The sequence below is a fragment of the Coenobita brevimanus genome, chromosome 15 (genome assembly GCF_032717465.1).
Source record: "Coenobita brevimanus isolate Jiangsu-jjx chromosome 15, ASM3271746v2, whole genome shotgun sequence".
In the NCBI taxonomy this organism is placed as follows: domain Eukaryota; kingdom Metazoa; phylum Arthropoda; class Malacostraca; order Decapoda; family Coenobitidae; genus Coenobita; species Coenobita brevimanus.
The window spans coordinates 30,013,704-30,032,393 of NC_136968.1; the positions used below are offsets into that span (position 1 = coordinate 30,013,704).

Below are 18,690 nucleotides of genomic sequence, written 5' to 3' on the forward strand. Positions count from 1 at the left end.
TGTTCTTTCATATATTATAATACACACCTTACCATTATATTCTTATGTGTTTATCTTACTGTGATGCCTATTACATATATCAGAGCCGTTCACATAGCGGGTATGGAACACGTGGCAACACTGTACAGAGGTTCGTGCCCCACCCAAACCGCCACTTAAGATTGGTACCACCATAGTGTGAACGTAAACGAGGAATAGAATCAAATGTCAAAATCCTTTGCTACCAGATAACACTAAGTTTGAATTAATAATACTTAAGGCCGGTTCACACGAGCAAAATCGCGGTCGTTTTTTGCCGGAATTTGCTTCCCGGTAGAAATTCCGGCCGCTTTTTTCGCCGGTATGGAGAGACCGACATGTCGGTCTTTTTTTGCCGGAATCGGGAGAAAGAAGCCGGGCCGATTTAAATGGAAGCACCGAACAAGGCAAAGCTCTGGGAACGAAGACGAATACGACATCTCGTTTACACTACTACCACAACTAATCTCACTTTAGCGTTCATTCTAGTGTGGGTGTATTTGATATGAGCATGAGTATAAAAGTATGATTATTTAAATATGAGTTAAAGGTAAAGGAATCTTGTACATGATTTATGCTTAAGAAAATTTATGCATACGGCCCCTGAAGCCCACGGAAAGCTGAGTGGCAGTGAAGGCCTATTCACGGGAGCTAAATCGCGGCCGTGAGGGCTCATTTTGAAGCTGGAAAAGTGCAAGAGCTGCACACCTACAACGAGTACGGTGGTCCATCTTTGTAAACACTGTTGTCGCGTTCCTGCCTCTGCAGTCCCCGTACGTGTGAACACCTTTCCGGGAGAAATGCCGAAAATCGGCATTTTTTCCCCGCAAATCGGAGAAAAAAAAGGCCGCGATTCAGCTCGTGTGAACCGGCCTTTACTCCCTCCCAATACTACTATAACTCTGTTCTGACCCGCCGCGAGTCACTGCTCTCGCCCCCCCGTGTAAGACTCACTCCCTGCGCTCCCACGCGCACCTGTGTTCCCTGTACACCTGTGCACTAGAATTACTGTGTTGGCATCAGTGACTGTTAAGCCAGTATCCTGCGAGATACTAATATCCTAGTTAAGGTTTTATTTTCTGTCACATACTGTGTTGTAATATCTGCTGTTTTTGTCCTGTGTCAGACTGTGGTAATATACGTGTAAAGGTTATTGCCTGGAGTTTTTGTGTCCTACCTCTCTTTATTGCACTAAGCCCCGGTCTCGAAAGAGGACCCCGCTCCACGTTAGGTGTTCTAGGACCGAGAAGTCGGACCTTTTTCACCTAGCATTACAATATATATATATATATATATATATATATATATATATATATATATATATATATATATTTAGTGAATATATTATTCACTGTCTCAGAGAGGCGTGTTGTATAATTACAGAAGGTGGCATGAAGTGAATATATTATTCACTGTGTCAGAGAGGAGTGTTGTACATGGAAGGTGGCATGAAGTGAATATATTATCTCGGAAAAATGATGAAGCTGTCACAGTAGTACTGTCCTGGATATTTCCTTGGTTTTAGCTGAAAAATATAGTGTATACACAGATAATATCGAAATTTGTCAATACACGTCCTTTATATTACTTGTCTAGATAACTCCTTTTGTCTTGTTAAGCCTGTAGGTCTGGTAGCAGTTCAAGGATTAAACGCTTGTTAGTACAGGACATTAGTTCTTGTTATCCCTTTAACTGTAAGCAATAAAGAATGCCATCCATGATTATGGATTTATTTCCCATTCACTTGCCCGTTCTCAGCGTTTAGTGTTGGGTATTTCATTCAAATTAACCTCTGCAATATTTCATTCAAAAGTGAAAAATCTTTGTAGCCAAAGGTTTCAAAAGTATCTTGAAAAACTACATCGCTTCACACAGACATTCTACTTAACACCAGACGCATTTGTTGATTCTGCAGAAGTAGAACAGGGGCTAAACACAACATCACCAATGTGAGAGAAGAGAGGGGAGAGAGAGAGAGAGAGAGAGAGAGACCTTGATTATCCCCATGGAGGTGTAGGGGTCCGGGGCTAGGCGATCATGGTACTGATTATTTAAGCCTACGGAGACCATCGTACGTGCCTGGCAGCGTTTACGTGATGGACAGTCTCCTGCCACCTGTTGGATTGGACCCATGGTGGGTTAGTGCACGAAATCTCTGACATTACACTATCACTCATAGCACTGCCGGCCCTAGGAACGTAATAACAATAATAATAATGCTCTACACTGAGTGACAAGCCAAATGGTTTCCTGTACACCAGGAAACCATTTACTACGCTGGGTGGTAACCATATAACCAAATTTTGGCGCCTGGTGGTTTAGTGGGTAATTATTGTGCTCCAATCGGATTGAGCCGGTGAAGGTTTATATCCAAGGGATGGTTGGAGTTTATTACTCACGTAATGCCACTCAGGGATGAGTGAGACTGGTCACCCTCATCTTAAATGCCAGGACCAACGCCTAGCCCCGGGCTCCTACGCTCTTCATGGGGCAACGTAGGATTGGATGATGGATGGATGGATAATAATAATAATAATAATAATAATAATAATAATAATAATCCATCCATCCATCATCCAATCCTATGTCGCCCCATGAGGGGCACAGGAACCTGTGGCTAGGCAAGTTGGTCCTGACATTTAAGATGAGAGTGAAGTGTGCCATAATAATAATAATAATTATAATAATTATTATTATTATTATTATTATTATCATTAGATGTGCACTTTCTTCCTGTGCATTGAAAGATAACATGGACACTAGCCTACATACCTGTGATATGTATGCCGCTTTGTCTTATTTCTGATCGTCCCTATTTCTGTGAGGGGGGGGGGACTGACCCAACCAAGAATCATTGAGGGGGTCACGCTTCCAAAATATCGCATTACAGATGAGAGGTCATTGGACAATATGTACTAAGGTATCATAACCATATCTCTCCTCCTTTCACTACTAATTTTGATAAATTTTAATTAGTTGAGGGGGCCGAGCCCCCTAAAAATTATAGTCAGAAAATTGTAGGCTATACTTTCGGAATAACCAGACGCACCCACCTGGGATGTTTCATTCAAATCTTTCTCCCATTTCTGATTTTTTTTTTTTTTTGGGGGGGGGGCCTGACCCCTCATCACTGGGGGCTCACATCCCAAATATCTCATTATGGATGAGACTCCATTGTACAACATGTACCAAGATATCAAAGCCACATCTTCCCTTCTTTCACTATTTCTGATTTTTTACAAATTCCCGTGGGGCTGACCCCCCTAAAAATAATGGTTGGAAAACTGTATATAGTGAAAACCTTCCCAGTAGACCGACGAACTCATCTGGAAAGTTTACTTCTTATCCGTCAAATACCAGCATAGGAAGAGTTAAAGCGTGCACACACACACACACACACACACACACACACACACACACAGGCTGAATCTATTGCAACGTTACAGGGTTCATTGCTGACAATCATACCACCATGCTTCACAGGATCTATAATAATAATAATCTATCTATCTATCTATTGACAGACGCCTTAATCCCTTATACGGGGTGGCCACAAACAAATCTCCTCCACGACATCCTGTTCCCCGCCATTTCACTGCCCTCCTCCCAATTCACACACCCCTCTCTCACATACCTCTCCACTCCATCCCTCCAACTCATCCTTGGCCTTTCCCTCCCTCTCTCCCCCTCCACCTCACTCACATACACTCTCCTGGTCAGTCTCTCACTCTCCATCCTCTCCACATGGCCAAAACACCTCAGCGTGTTTCTCCTAATGCTTCCTATCACATCCACACCACAACGCTCCTTCACATCCTCATTTGTCAGTCTATCTCTCCATGTGACTCCTCGGGCTCCTCTTAAATAACTCATTTCCACTGCTCTCACTCTTGACTTGTGTCCCACCAGCAACGTCCAAGCTTCACTTCCATACTTCAGAGTTGGTATCACAATACTGTCATGTAGTAACTTTTTCACTTCCATGCTCACTTCCCTGTTTCTTATCACTGCCTTAAAGGAACCAGCAACTTTTCTTCCTTGTTGTACCCTTTCAAGCACTTCAACCTCCAAACCTCCATCTTTATTCATCACACTACCCAAGCACTTGAACATACTCACTTTGTCCATTTCCTCATAATCCAGCCTCACTGTACATTCACTGATTTCACTTTTCTCGAAGACCATAACTTTACTCTTCCCTACATTCACATTTAAATTCCGTTCCTTGCACTCTCTCCCAAACTCATCCACCAAGCCTTGCAGCTCCCCTTCGTCATCACTTAAAAACACAGTATCACCAGCAAACAACAGTAGAGAGAGTTTCCAAACACTGCACTCTCTCATTAGGGCTACTCCAACATCCACTGCCCTACCTTGTATCTCTTTTATAACCCCATCCATATACAGATTGAACAGCCATGGAGACATGGCACATCCCTGTTTCAACCCAACCTTCAAATAGAAAAATTCACTCAGTTCACTATCCACACGCACTGCAGCTTTGGCACCCTCATACATACTCTTCACAGCATTCAACAACTTCCCATCTACTCCATATATTCTTAATACTTTCCACAATCCTTGTCTATCCACCGTGCCATATGCTTTCTCCAAATCCATGAAGACCGCATACAACTTCTTTCCCTTCTCTAGAAACTTTTCCACTAAAGATCTAAGAATGAATATCTGATCTACACAATCTCTTCCCTTCCTAAAGCCTCCTTGTTCTTCTCCAGCTAATTCCTCTGTTATTTCCCTAACTCTGTCAATAAGTACCCTACCATACACTTTTCCTATTACTCTAAGAAGACAAATGCCCCTATGATTACCACACACTTCTTTTTCCCCTTTCCCTTTGTACAAGGGAATAATTATACCTGACTTCCAATCCTCTGGGACTCTACCTTCCTCCCAGGCCAATCTGCAAATCTTCCACATCCATTCTGCTACTATCTCTCCCCCATGCTTCAGCATTTCACCACACACTCCATCAATAATAATAATAATAATAATAACTAGAAAGCACTCAAAGAGCACATACCTTCTCCAATGTCATTGCCATTAAAAAGAATCCGGATCTGGATCCGGAATCGCCCCAAGTTTAAATTAAATCTTCCTTGGTCCATGGCCTACTTTTCCACAAAATATCTTTGAAATTCATTAAGAACTTTTGAAGATACTGTGCGGGATACACCGGATCTGGATCCGGATCCACCCCAGAATTTATTGATTTTTTTTTTTCCCTTAGCCCATGGACCACCCTTCCACAAAATTTCATCAAAATCCGTTCATAACTTTTTGAATAATCCTACATACAGACAGACAAACACAGACAAACAAACTAAGAAACAAACGCAGGCAAAAACATAACCTCCTTGGCGGAAGTAATAATGATGATTGTAAATAATAATACTAATTTATTATTATTATTATTATTATTATTATTATTATTATTATGTGTCAGCAAGTGGGTTGGTGGAGAGTTAGTGCCCCTCCCCGTAAAACAAATAACTCAAAGTCAAATGGCCACCCCTTACGGGATTATGGCGTCTGGCTATAGATAGATAGAGTATCATCATCATCATCATCATTATCCGGACCTCCTTTCCCACCCCAAGGCAGGATGAGGAGTAGCAACGTCCAGACAGTCCAGATTTGCCCAGTCCAATTGGCCACGCTTCCATTCACTCACCATTCAAGCCCCCGGAATCCTGACTCTATCTGATACGCCAGAAACATTCACCACGTTCTTTAGCTTCATACAAACGTATCTGATAGTGTCAATCGGATTATTATTATTACTACTATTATTATTATTATTATTAACACCACGAAAACCAAAATACCATTTTAGAAATATCACTCCAAATCTTTCAACATTAACGCAATTAACAATACATTACCTAATTATACATATTTGTATTGTAGTTAGATAATATGAGAGAGAGAGAGAGAGAGATTGACATTTTGTGTGTGTGTGTGTGTGTGTGTGTGTGTGTGTGTGTGTGTCCTTACCTAATTGTTCTTACCTAATTGTATCTTTACAGGAATGAGTCAAGCTCGTACTGTCCCGTGTCTTAAACCATATTTATCGTACAAATCCTAAAATTTGTGAATTTTTTGGCACACACTACTTCGTTCGGTAGTGCATTCCACTGATCAATTGTTCTATTTGGGAAATTAAATTTCCTTATGTCTTTATCACCTCTCTTTTCATGCAATTTTTTGCAGTGTCCTCTTTCTGATACTCTCCCATACGTTAAGTAATCATTTATGTCTATTTTCTCCTTCCATGATATGCATTTATATAGCATAATCATGTCACCTCATTCCTTCTCTCCTGTAGTGTTGGTAGATTCAGTTTATTTAGTCTTTCCTCGTAGCTTAGATCCCTTAAGCTTGGTATCCATCTTGTAGCGGCCTTTTGAACTTTTTCAATCTTGTCTATGTGTTTTTAGAGATGAGAACTCCAGACTACTGATGCATACTCCAGGGTTGGTCTGATGAACGATGTTATTATCCTTCTTAGCATGTCTTCATTTATGCATGTAAACGCTAGTCTCATATTGGCAAGCAGTGCATACATGTTCCGTACCTTCTCGCTGATGTGGTCAGCCGGAGATAGTCTGTTATTGATAATCACACCTAGGTCTTTCTCTCTTTCTGATGTGTGTAGGGTTTTATTTCCTAACTTATAATCCCAATCAGGTCCTTTTCCACTTTTACCAAACTTGATTACATGACACTTGTCCACATTGAATTCCATTTGCCATGTATTACTCCATTCATGAAGTTTATTTAATTCTTCTTGTAGCTCATTACAAGAGTCTGTGTAAGTAATTCTCCTTTGTATTTTTGCATCATCTGCAAACATATTTAGATAGCTTTCATTTCCAGTGTTACTGTCTATATCATTTATATACACTAAAAACATGATTGGTGCCAGCACTGAGCCCTGTGGTACTCCACTAGTCACTTCTTTCCATGATGAGTAATTTCCCCTTGGTACTGTTCTCATTTTTCTTTTCATGAGAAAATCTTGCATCCAACAATACAGTTTGCCTCGAATTCCTCCTTGATGGTACAGTTTCCATAAAAGTCTTTGGTGTGGTAGTGTCAAATGCTTTCTTGAAATCTAAATAGATACTGTCCACCCATCCTTCTCTTTCCTGTAATGTGTCTGTTACTCTGTCATAGTAGCTCAACAGATTAGTAACACATGATTTTCCTTTTCTGAAACCAAACTGTCTTTCTGTTATCATACTGTGTTCTTCTAGGTGATTTACCCAAGCTTTTCTTATAATCTTTTCTATTACCTTGCTTACAACACTGGTTAGTGATACTGGTCGGTAGTTAAGTGGATTTTGTCTATTCCCTTTCTTGAATAAGGGAAAAATGTTTTCTTTCTTTCAAATATCAGGTAGTTTACCTTGACTCAAGGATTTCTTGGAAATTAAAAATAATGGTTTACATAACTCCTTTGCACATTCACATAGCACCCAACATGAAATTTCATCAGGACCATTTGCTTTTTCATTCATTCATTGCCAGACGCCATGTATCCCAGACGGGGTGGCCAAGGGCTTAGAGTTAATTGTTTTACAGGGAGGGGCACTAATCCTCCACCAACCCCACTTGACATAGGGATGCCAACAGCATCTGGTATTCCCAGGCAGTCACCCATCCAAGTACTAACCAGACCCAACGTTGCTTAACTTCGCTGATCGAACGGGAAGCGGTGTACTCAACGTGGTATGGCCGTTAGCATTTGCTTTTCCTTTGTCTAATTTACTTAGCTTCTCCTGTATTTCTTTTTCTGATGTTTGTATATCTGGCAGTATGTGTCAGCATGCATGTTCCACATAATCCCTCTCAAATTTGTTTTCCTCTGTAAAAACTGATTGGAAATTCTTGTTTAGTGCTTTGTCTAATTTACTTAGCTTCTCCTGTATTTCTTTTTCTGATGTTTGTATATCTGGTAGTATGTGTCGGCATGCATGTTCCACATAATCCCTCTCAAATTTGTTTTCCTCTATAAAAACTGATTGGAAATTCTTGTTTAGTGCTTCACAAATATCCTTCTCTTGTGTATAGGTGATTCTATCGTCCGTAATGGATTGTATTTTATCTTTTACTTTGGTTTTGCTTCTGATATAGCTGTAAAACAGCTTTGGTTGATCACTACGGTACTTTTATTTATTATATCCTCCTCAAACTGTTTTTGGGTTTCCCTCTTTATTCTTGTATAATCGTTTCTTGCCTGTTTGTAATTATTATATGCCCTTTCACTATTGTGTCTTCTGTATCTATTCCACAACAAATCTCTTTTTTCTTTTGATTGTTTACATTCTGTATTGAACCATTTCTTTATTTTCTTTTCTGCTTCTTTGTGCTGTGGGATGTACTTATGGACTCCTATTTCATAAAGTTCACAAAAATTTTTATATATAGCATTTAAATCTTGTCTTCTAAGCTCTTTTTTCCCAAGCTATTTCTAAGAAGTACTTCTTTAGGTCTTGATAATTTCCCTTTTTATAGTTCAGGCTTTTTTTGTAACTTTCATTGCTGTTATCTATGTCATATGCAATCCTGAAATTCCAATTTACTTCGTAGTACTGCATGGTCGCTTTTGCCGAATGGAGGGTGATATATTAAATTGTCAATATCATTTTCTTGCCTAGTAAATATGAGATCTAGCATTGAGGGCACATCAAGTCCTCTTTTTCTGGTGTTTTCTCTTACATGTTGTGTTAGGAAAAATTCTTGCACAAGATCCAGGAGCTTTTGGTCCCAGCAGCTTTCTTGGCTTATTATATCTTGAGTATTCCAATTTATATTTGTATTAAAATCTCCAGTTAGTATAACTCTTTTCGATTTCTCTTCCATTTTATGTAGTAATGCTCTTAAACTCTGAATTGTACTCTCCACCAGGTCCTCATATTCGTCTCTTTCCCATGTGTTTGATCTGGGTGGCATGTACAAATTGGCTACAATTACTTTCCCTTCAGATGTATTTATCTCTACTGCAATCAGTTCTACTTGTGAGGATATATCTAATTCTATTTCTTTGACTTTTAGGTTTTTCTTAGTTAATATTATAATTCCTCCTCCTTTTTTTAAGTTCCTATCTCTTCTCCATATATTATATTCCTCTAAGTTTAGGATGTCATTCGATATCCTTGGTGTTAATTTTGTTTCAGTTAGGCATATTATATGTGATTCAGTTTCTAAGCAACGTTGGGTCTGGTTAGTACTTGGATGGGTGACCGCCTGGGAACACCAGATGCTGTTGGCATCCCTATGTCAAGTGGGGTTGGTGGAGGATTAGTGCCCCTCCCTGTAAAACAATTAACTCTAAGCCCTTGGCCACCCCGTCTGGGATACATGGCGTCTGGCAATGAATGATGAATGAATTTTCTCTGAAATAATCATTCATCTCTAATAATTTAGATACCATTCCATCCACATTTGAGTACATCAACTTAATCATCTTGTTTATATACTTGTCATAATTTGGTTCTACTACCTTCCTCCTTTTTATTCCTTCCTGTTTATGTACCACTTTCGTACCTGCAATCCTATTACTTTGTAAAAAAAATGTATTCTTCTCCTCCTCTGATCTTCCCTCATTTTTTTATTTTGCCTCCTCCCTATTCTCTTTCAGTAATTCCAGTTCCTCTTGTGTTAGGCATCTTTTTATCCATACATTTTTGAACTCCTCTTTTTCCATAAGAATCTTTGCATTTTTTAGTATCTCCTCCACAGTGTTTACACTCTGGAAGGTTACCTTTAGGGGAACTTGACTTGTTTCTCTCGTATTTCCCTAACCTTTTGTGTTCCTCTACGTCTTTACTACAGATTTCCTATGATACTTCTTTCAATATGTTCATTACATTTGCCATCTCCTTTTTGTCTCTTGAGATCTTGTTTTTTACTCCTTCCTCTTCTATACCAGTGATTACTATAGATTTGTTGATATCTACTGAATCTCTGACTAACTAAGGATTGTTTTGGATTATTCTTTTCACTTCCTTTTTAATGCTTTTTTCTTCCACCCTTGTTTCCAAGTCTTTCTTTACTTTCACCATTTCAGCATAAGTGGTTTCCACATTATTTTTGTAGCTTTGCACAGCTTCATTCACCTGTGTTATCTTTTCCTCAATATCACTGCTCTGATCTATCAGACTGCTTACTTGCCTAATTGTCTCTGTATCATTTTTGAACTCTTCCATAATACTCTCGTGGTTGACTACTGTACTTGCCATTTCATTAATTTTCCTCCTAAGTGTACCCACTTCAACTGTTAGCTCATTTATGGTTGTGTCTTTCTTGTTGACTTCCTTTCCGAATTGTTCTATTTCTTCCTTTTGCAAGTGCATCTGTTTCTTAATTTCATCAATCTCATTTTGAAAAGCCGTCTCTAACCTGTGTACTCGTTCAACCAGTTTATTGTGAGCCTCCATTGCAACCAGTTCTTGGTAGAAATCATCATCCTGCTTTCTACCTTTATCCCTTTTCTTTTCCAAATTTGCTTTACTAAAGTATGTGGTCATTTTGCAGTACTAAAAGCGCATATAGTACTTACATTCCCTGGTGCAGTTGTAGGCTAAACAACGATCAGCTGATTGTGCACATTCTTGCACTGCTTGTTTACTTTTCTGTTTGACCAAGCCTTACTTAAAACAACTTCTTTTTTTTTATATTAGTACACCATTTAGTTTAACTTTGTACAGAGCTTGACTAATATGAAGATACTTATTTAGGTAATGCTGCTGGTCAAGTTGGCTAGGTATAGAGCGGTGTCAACGTGCGTCTCCTCTCTCTCGGTGCCTCGTGTGTGTGTGTGTGTGTGTGTTGCGGGGGGGAGGGATGAACCAGCTATGCAGTGGTTAACAAGGCCAGCTGTATACAACAAGAGCCCAAACTGGATAACTGTACCAGTCAGACTCTTGGATAAAGTTAGTTTCCCCTTCTCTCGCCATGACTCGGGAAATCAGGGATGAAATTCTCATACATATTTACGATCTTTTCCCCGTCGTAAGTTTTTATATGTGTTTATCCCAGGAAGGACGAGACAAAGGAAGATTGTGGTTTCCTTCCCCTGATATTCCCGCAGAAAACATTAATAACCTGCGGTAATTTTCGTGTCGTAGCTAAGATTTATTTATGAAGTTAGAACAGGATACGAGTGCAAGATTCGACAGCCGCCTTGCCCTTCCTGCAGATCAGAACCTGAGTGAGACAGGGCATTGATCCTAGTCTGTGTGTGTGTGTCCCGGTCCACGCTCGTAATATTGCAGCGATATTGATGCCATTGATGCATAGCTAAACACATTCCATTGATGCATAGCTAAATACATTCCATTGATCCATAGCTAAATAAATTCCATTGATGCATAACTAATTACATTCTATTGATGCGTAGCTAAATACACTCCACTGATGAACAGCTAAATAAATTCATCAGTGTCGGTTGCTGCGGACCTGCTTGACAAGTCTGAAGTCCAGGGAGAGGGTAGCAGTAGAGGCGACATGAATTTTGGTGCCAGCTGTACACCAACTACTGCTGGATGTGCTGTAGAGGATGATTGGAAGAGAGACTCTGGTACACCTGAGAGGATAATAAAAATGCCATCAATTTCTATGTGCTTTATTGACAGATTTGAACCCGATGATGTCCTTGTTTTCTCCTTCTTCCTACTTCCCTGATTTACAAAAGCTAAGACAGCGGCCCGAGTGAAGTGGTTCGTGTTGGCTTTACATTGCCCCTGCAGCTCAAAAAGTCCCCCTAATGCAAATAAATTCATCCAGAGACAGCAGGAATAATCATAAATGATGACATGGTGGGGTTAACAACTACACAGAGTCACATAGTATGAAAGTCAGTGAAATACTTGATGCCAAACCCTCCCTTCTAACGACGTAATCTTATTTCATGCTTGCCGCCTCTAGATAACTGTGTTCAATGTATGTAACACTTTTCGCATTCGGAAGGATGGTAGACTACATTCAATGCACGTATAACTTTTGGCATTGGAAGGATGATAGATTACATTCATTAAGTCCTTCACTAATTCTAGGTCATTCTTAATTTTGAATAAAATCATCCTACGGTAGGTTCAGTAACGTGAGTACTGCGACCTAGTGAAGGGGTCAAGATTAAAATGAAAAATTAATTAAACCTCTTCCAGTCGACGACGTTATATTTTTACCATCTTACGATTTTATTAAGCCATTTACAAAAAATCAAACTGGTGGATTTACTGTAGGTATGGCCTTCATCATATCCTTTACTGCTACAGGAAGCGGGAAATAAGCATTCAACCTTCATTCCAACAACTAGCCACACAGTATATAATATTCTTCACAGCATACCGTCACGGAGTGAGGCTCGTGTCCAGATTTTTTTTTTTCCCACTGATCTCTCTCTCTCTCTCTCTCTGCATATATATATATGTGTGTGTGTGAGAGAGTGTGTGTGTGTGTGTGTGTGTGTGTGTGTGTGTGTGTGTGTGTGTGTTAGTAAAATTACCCTGTATGAAAGACCCCTCAGGGATTTAGGTGTCTGCGTACAGACAGGAACTGACAACAAGCATGACTGTAATTTTAAGACAATAATAACATACTGCAGAAAAATTACAAAAATGGATCCGCAGTCTCTGCTGACCCCTTTGTATTTGCCGCTGATGGAATATATATATTGTTTATAGTGAAGTATACAATTTGCATATAAAATATCCTTCTGGTTAGGCCTGTGAGATGGAGCCAGACATCTGAGGGTCTGAATAATTATGTCGGCCATTTTACTGGGTAAGTTGTTGATTATTACTGCATTTTCTTTCTCTCTCCTTGTTTCTGTATCCCAACTTACCAGATCCTGTTATTCCGGCCTAGTAATCCATTGTACCTCCTCTTACGACTTAAATTTGGCTTTGTAGAAAGAATAAGAGACACCGAAAGAATACGCACTCTTCCCTTCTTGTCCTTCATACCTGCACTGAAAGAAAAAAAAAGAAAATCGGAAACTATAATATTAAGTAACATTCCTGACTTATAATATGCACCGACTCAGATGTATATAGAAAAAAAAAATGCTATATTTTGCGATGCATGGCAAATTGAAATAGAAGACTGACTGTATTGTATGCAGTAAAGTTACGATATTTTGTAATGGTTGGCTAATTTAAAAGGATTGGTTGCCTTGTAAGGAAAAAGTTACGATGTTTTATTACACTTGTCTAATTTAAAACGAAGCCCCGCTCTAGTGTATGGAAAAAATTGTGTTATTGTGCCACATTCCTGCTTTATAATGGCATTTGACTAGAATTATTCTGATATTATGCGCTGTTAACTAAATCCATCCACCATCCAATAACTTTCTGCTGCAGTCCTCATACCCTTTCCTGGACAATTTTTTGTCCTTTTGCAGCTTATTTTATGTAGTTCAGTGGAAGAATTAGGCAGTGCTGTGACTCTGTATCCCTTCCATGACACTTCATATGTTAGTGTTAATCTCTTGTTACAGTTCAGATAAGACAGAGATGGCGATTTTAGGCCAGGTTAGAATAGAAAGGGTATTGGAAAGTGGATGTTCGGAGCCAAGCTATTTAGTTTACATATTTAGGGTCAGAGTGGCTAGTTGCTTTTCCCTGAGCACATTTAGCCCTCTAGACCACGACGTGTCAGTCCAGCATGAAGTAAGACCTGAATGAATTGGCTTAAAGTATACAGGAACCCCCGCCATCCAGTCAGTAGATGCAGGCCTACCAACTGGTGACTCTACACTGAGCGGCGATCCAAATGGTTTCGAGCAAGCCTCGAAACCATTTACTACGTTGAGCTCATAATCGTTTAGTTTCGTTTCGTTTATAAACACTAAAATAAGCATGCATATGTCGATTTTGCTCACCTAATGGCTTCTTTCCACACTGTTCGATCTTTAGCAGCCTCTCTATTGAGTCCCTTATGCCTGAGGCCACACTTTGTGATCTCGTCCCAAGTCTTCTTTGGTCTACTTCTTCCAGGTCTACCGTCAACGTTCACACCTCTCACCTGCCGCACCCAGTTGTCATCCTGCATCGTCGCCATGTCCCCAAAGCATCTCAAGCTACCCCTCCTCATCACAACACTAATGCATTCAAGTCCCATCCTTTCTTTCAGCTCTTCATTTAAAATCCTAGCCACCCCAGTCCTGTCATTCCAGGACGCACTACACATCCATATAGCCAACAAATGGATACCTGGATGTCCAGTGGGTTGAGGCTCTTCATCAAAACGTGTTCCATAAGGGCTTCAGTCATAGGGAATGCTGGATTTTAATGCGCACATAATGCCACTCAGGGAAGGGAGACTGGGCACCCTGCTTTCAGTGTCAGGAATGAGTAAGCTAGTCTTGGACCCAAACACTCTTTACTGGGCAATAAAGGAGAGAGAGAGAGAGAGAGAGAGAGAGAGAGAGAGAGTTTGTGTGTGTAGCTTACCATGCATTAATTTCTCATTAAGTTGGCCGGAAAAACGCCAGGGTCCAAACAATCTGGGGAAGAAGAAGAAGAAGACAGACTGACCCTGAGGTTCCTATGACCCACCTTCAGCTTAGTAATATCGTCTGGGTATACATGGGATATATTAATACTAGTGCTGGCCTGCAAAAATTTGCGGGACTAACTAATAGCCTTTCCATCACAAAATGTTTGCAAATACATTGTCTTTGTTTTCATTCCGTTATTGACACCAGTGACCAATCCTGACCAAAATGTTGAACAATTATTTTCGCATATTTTCGCGTCATGATTTCCGACAGTTTTGCGCTGTCGCGTCGCGTGCGATCGTCCTTTTTTCAGACTCTTCCTGGAATTATGTCGAGCTAAAGAAAAAAGAATTAGGTCGATATCTATTGCCGTTCACGTGAAAGAAACGAACAAAGGCACAGAGTCACGGACAGACACACATATACAACCTGTCTTTATTATTTAGATGAGTCGTTTCGACCATGAATGTGTTGATCGTGACGCTGATCAACTTGCATGCACGCCACTGAGTTGTCTGACGTTAGTTACAAGATCGTACTAGATAATTATGTTGTGATCAAAAGGGCTTAATAGTAGGGTAGGGTGGGGTATAAAGCCCCCCTTAAGGCAAAAGGCCTGCTGCATTTAAGCTATTTGAGCTATTCATCTGACACCGGTTTTGCTAGAAACCTTAGTTAATGGACTACCATTGCTGAGATTTTTATTCATCTATTACTATTTTGTATGGGTGAAATTGTGTATTACAATGGAAAAAAGAAAAGGGCCTTTTACCCCAGGCCAGGGGTAAAAGGCCCAGGGGGTGGGCTTTTTACCCTATACTAGGAATTATATTAGGTATCAATAAAACAATACTTTATATACTGAATTTCTATATCTATTTTGTTGTGAGACGTAGAAGATAATATTTAGTGCCCAAACAATTAGAAAATCATTCAATTTGAAATAAAATTAAAGCTCTTAGTTTCTTCTAAACAGTATGAAAGCAAAAACCTTCTCTATGTGAAAGAAAATGATTTTGTATGAGCCTTGGAGAAACATTCTTTGTTGCATCCGAACTGATCCTTACTCTCTACAAATATTTTTCAAATACTGAGCCTACTTAATAACAAATAAATGGCCTTCTCTTAAAATATTTTTCAATTACTTACTGATACCAAATAAATGAGCAAACTGAATTGTAGTTTCCGTTTTATAAAAACCATGTAATTAAGGAAAATTGTATTTCTAAATCTCTGCTAGGACTTTACATAATCAACATAATAACTTAACATTATCAGTCTTCGTCAGATTCACAGTTGTGACAAACATACCAATCAAAGCCAGGTGTGCAGTCTTCATGTGACCACTTCTTGCATGAATTACACCGCACCCACTTTTCAGAGGGTCTGCTGCTACCATAAGGTGCTCCACATACTAAGCAAGGCCATTCTTCATCAGAAGAAGAAACTGGGCTTGGAATTTTCTTCCTTTTCTTTGGTGCTTTTCCTTTAGCTGAGGTTTTAGAAGTTGCATTCTTATCAAGCAGTTGTTTTTTGTAAGGTGATGATGTTATGACCTCAGAATTCTGTGTTTTCCTTTTCCTAGCTCGCTTCTCACTTGGTTTGGGGGGGCTACAAAGACTTGTAAGTAACCTCCTGGCTTCACCGTCTTTGGACGTTCCAGCTTGAGGCTCTTGTGTGTTGGAATCGCAGGGATCATTAAGTGATACATCACAAATGTTACTGCTAGTAGGAATGTCTTCCACATCTTGATTCTCATTTGGAGGATCATTGTTGTTATTCTTGTCTTTGCTAGAAGCAGTGGGTGGTGGTTCTTCTGTTAACTGTGCTGCTACGAAGTCCTCATCTGTAAACACATCATCATTAAATGGCCAGATGCCTGTTGCTCTAAAACCATTAATGGCCTTGTCAATAGTGGCTGTCTTCATGTATGCAGTGCCAAATATTTCTGCCACATTAAATTGGGAAATGCGCTTGCCAGCATTTGCAAGCATCCAGTTGTCTGCTGCTCTGTTGTAGGCAGCCTTTAATGACTTGAAATATGATACATCAAGAGGCTGCATCTTGTGAGTACAGTGAGGCGGCAGAGTTATCAAACCTATGCCATTTTCTCTTGCAAAGTCAATGGCAGCTAGAGTTTTGTGACTGTGGTGCCCATCTAGAATTATAATGTGCCTGTCATCTTGAGTTGGTTTTGCATGGGTAACAAAATGTTGCAGCCATTGTAAGAAACAATCATCATCAGACCATCCATTAGCAGTGCATCTTGAAATAGATCCAGGTGGGCAACCAGTCATTAAAAGTGGTGTCATCCTTTTACGGGCAAATACAAACATTGGGGGAATATATGCTCCAGCTGCATTAACTGCACAAAGAACGGATGTTGTCTGTCCACGTTCAGCACTAGTTATACGTCCAATTGATTTTGCTCCTTTTGTTGCCACAATGTTACATGGATTCTGCACATTCTTTATACCTGTCTCATCCATATTCCACACCTGTCTTGGACTGTAGTTACCCTTCGATAATTCATCACGATAAACTTTGAAGAATTGGTGAAGCTGAGGACGATTAAATCCTACCGCTCGTGCCATACTAGTAGCCTCTGATTTCCTGATTGATAGTGTTGGATTTCTTTGGAGAAATCCTGCTAACCAATCTTTTCCTGCCATCTTTGAAGTCTTACAAAATCGATGGTCGATCTTCATTTTTTCAGCAAAATCAAAAGCAAGCCGCCGTACATCAATAGGTGTGAGGCCAAACAGAGCCTTTTCCATTGCAAGGATATGAGAAACTAACATAGCCTCAAGATTTTCATCAAAGTCTGGTCTGAAACGACCTAGCAGTGCTGCCCCAGGATTCTTGACTTTCCCATCACGATGTCGTCTAAGAGTTTTGCAAGGGATGCCATAATTTTTGGAAACAGTTTTTAGTGGTGTTCCATCCCGAATTGCTTGCAACGCATCCTGTAGAACTCTGGTCCCATACGAAGCACGGTTTGTCTTCCTTTGGTATACACGTGGCATCTCTTACCTGACGCACACACACAAAAAAAACTATAGTTTATTTAATTAAGCTGAAGAAAATAGACAACAAGCATATGTTATCATACAATAATCTGTAATACGGAACATAGTATAGTAAAACCAATAAAGCAAGTAATTATAAACACCCAATACTAATGAGGGTTAAAAAGCCCCCACGTGGGGTAAAAAGCCCCCTAGTGGGCTTCTTGACCCACAACACAGTAGGCCTTTTACCCCAAACGCCATATTGGTGTAAACGAAACACCACAACTAAACAGCACTATATTCAATTGTGAATTGCACTGCAAAGCAATCTTACGTTCCTAACCTCTCTATCTATACCCACAATGTTAATATTGCATGCAAAGCATATGCACAAGATATCACAAACATATCCCTAAACTTACATGAAATGTGGTCAAAGGAGAAAAACACGTGCTGCTTCCTTCCCCGGTCATCTGCTACTGATTTGTTAGTGTAGGGAAATGCCACCAGATGGTGTTGATCCCTTGATCAGCTGACTAGGATGAATAAGTAGATAATAGAGGAGGAACAAGGGGGGGGGCCTTTTACCTCACATGGGCCTTTTACCCCACTCTACCCTACAATGGAGTACAAAGGAGAGCAAACAGCAACAGTCCTGTCAGTCCTTTTGAGGTCTTTTTTTTTTTTTTTTTGCAAGTCAAGTTATAACTAGCATAGCTCCTCAATGGGTCAAACATAAGGAGATGAGAGCAGGAAAGCCGTGTTTCCTCCTCAAACTGTCCAGTCAAAGCCGGTAGGAAATGGTGAGAAGGACTACCATGCAGCGTAAAAAGTTGTCATGGAAATTTCATAGGCTGGGATGGAAGGAAATCATACTCCACACTTATATAACCTTCATTGCTAAACCACACTCCCAGACTCCTATACTAATTCAACTGAATAACAATATGGAGTCGCAGGAATATATTACTAGAGTTGTTCACACCACGAGAGGTTTATGTGGAATATGTGAAATGAGTCGCCAAGGGAGAAGTGTTACAAAGCCTCCCCTACTGATGAGGTGCTGGAAAGGGACGCCTTCACGTGGTGGCACCGATATGACCTGGTGGCTCTGCTGCCTTGTCATACAAAAGT

At 40.0% G+C, this 18,690-nt stretch overlaps 1 non-coding gene across 1 annotated transcript; it reads right to left on the reverse strand.

The window, feature by feature from the left end:
- Nucleotides 1-7,665: 7,665 nt before the first annotated feature.
- LOC145390803 (5S ribosomal RNA) lies at nucleotides 7,666-7,784 on the reverse strand. The gene has a single exon (XR_013895717.1). It is a non-coding gene; the product is annotated as a 5S ribosomal RNA (ribosomal RNA).
- Between the last annotated feature and the right edge of the window lie 10,906 nt (nucleotides 7,785-18,690).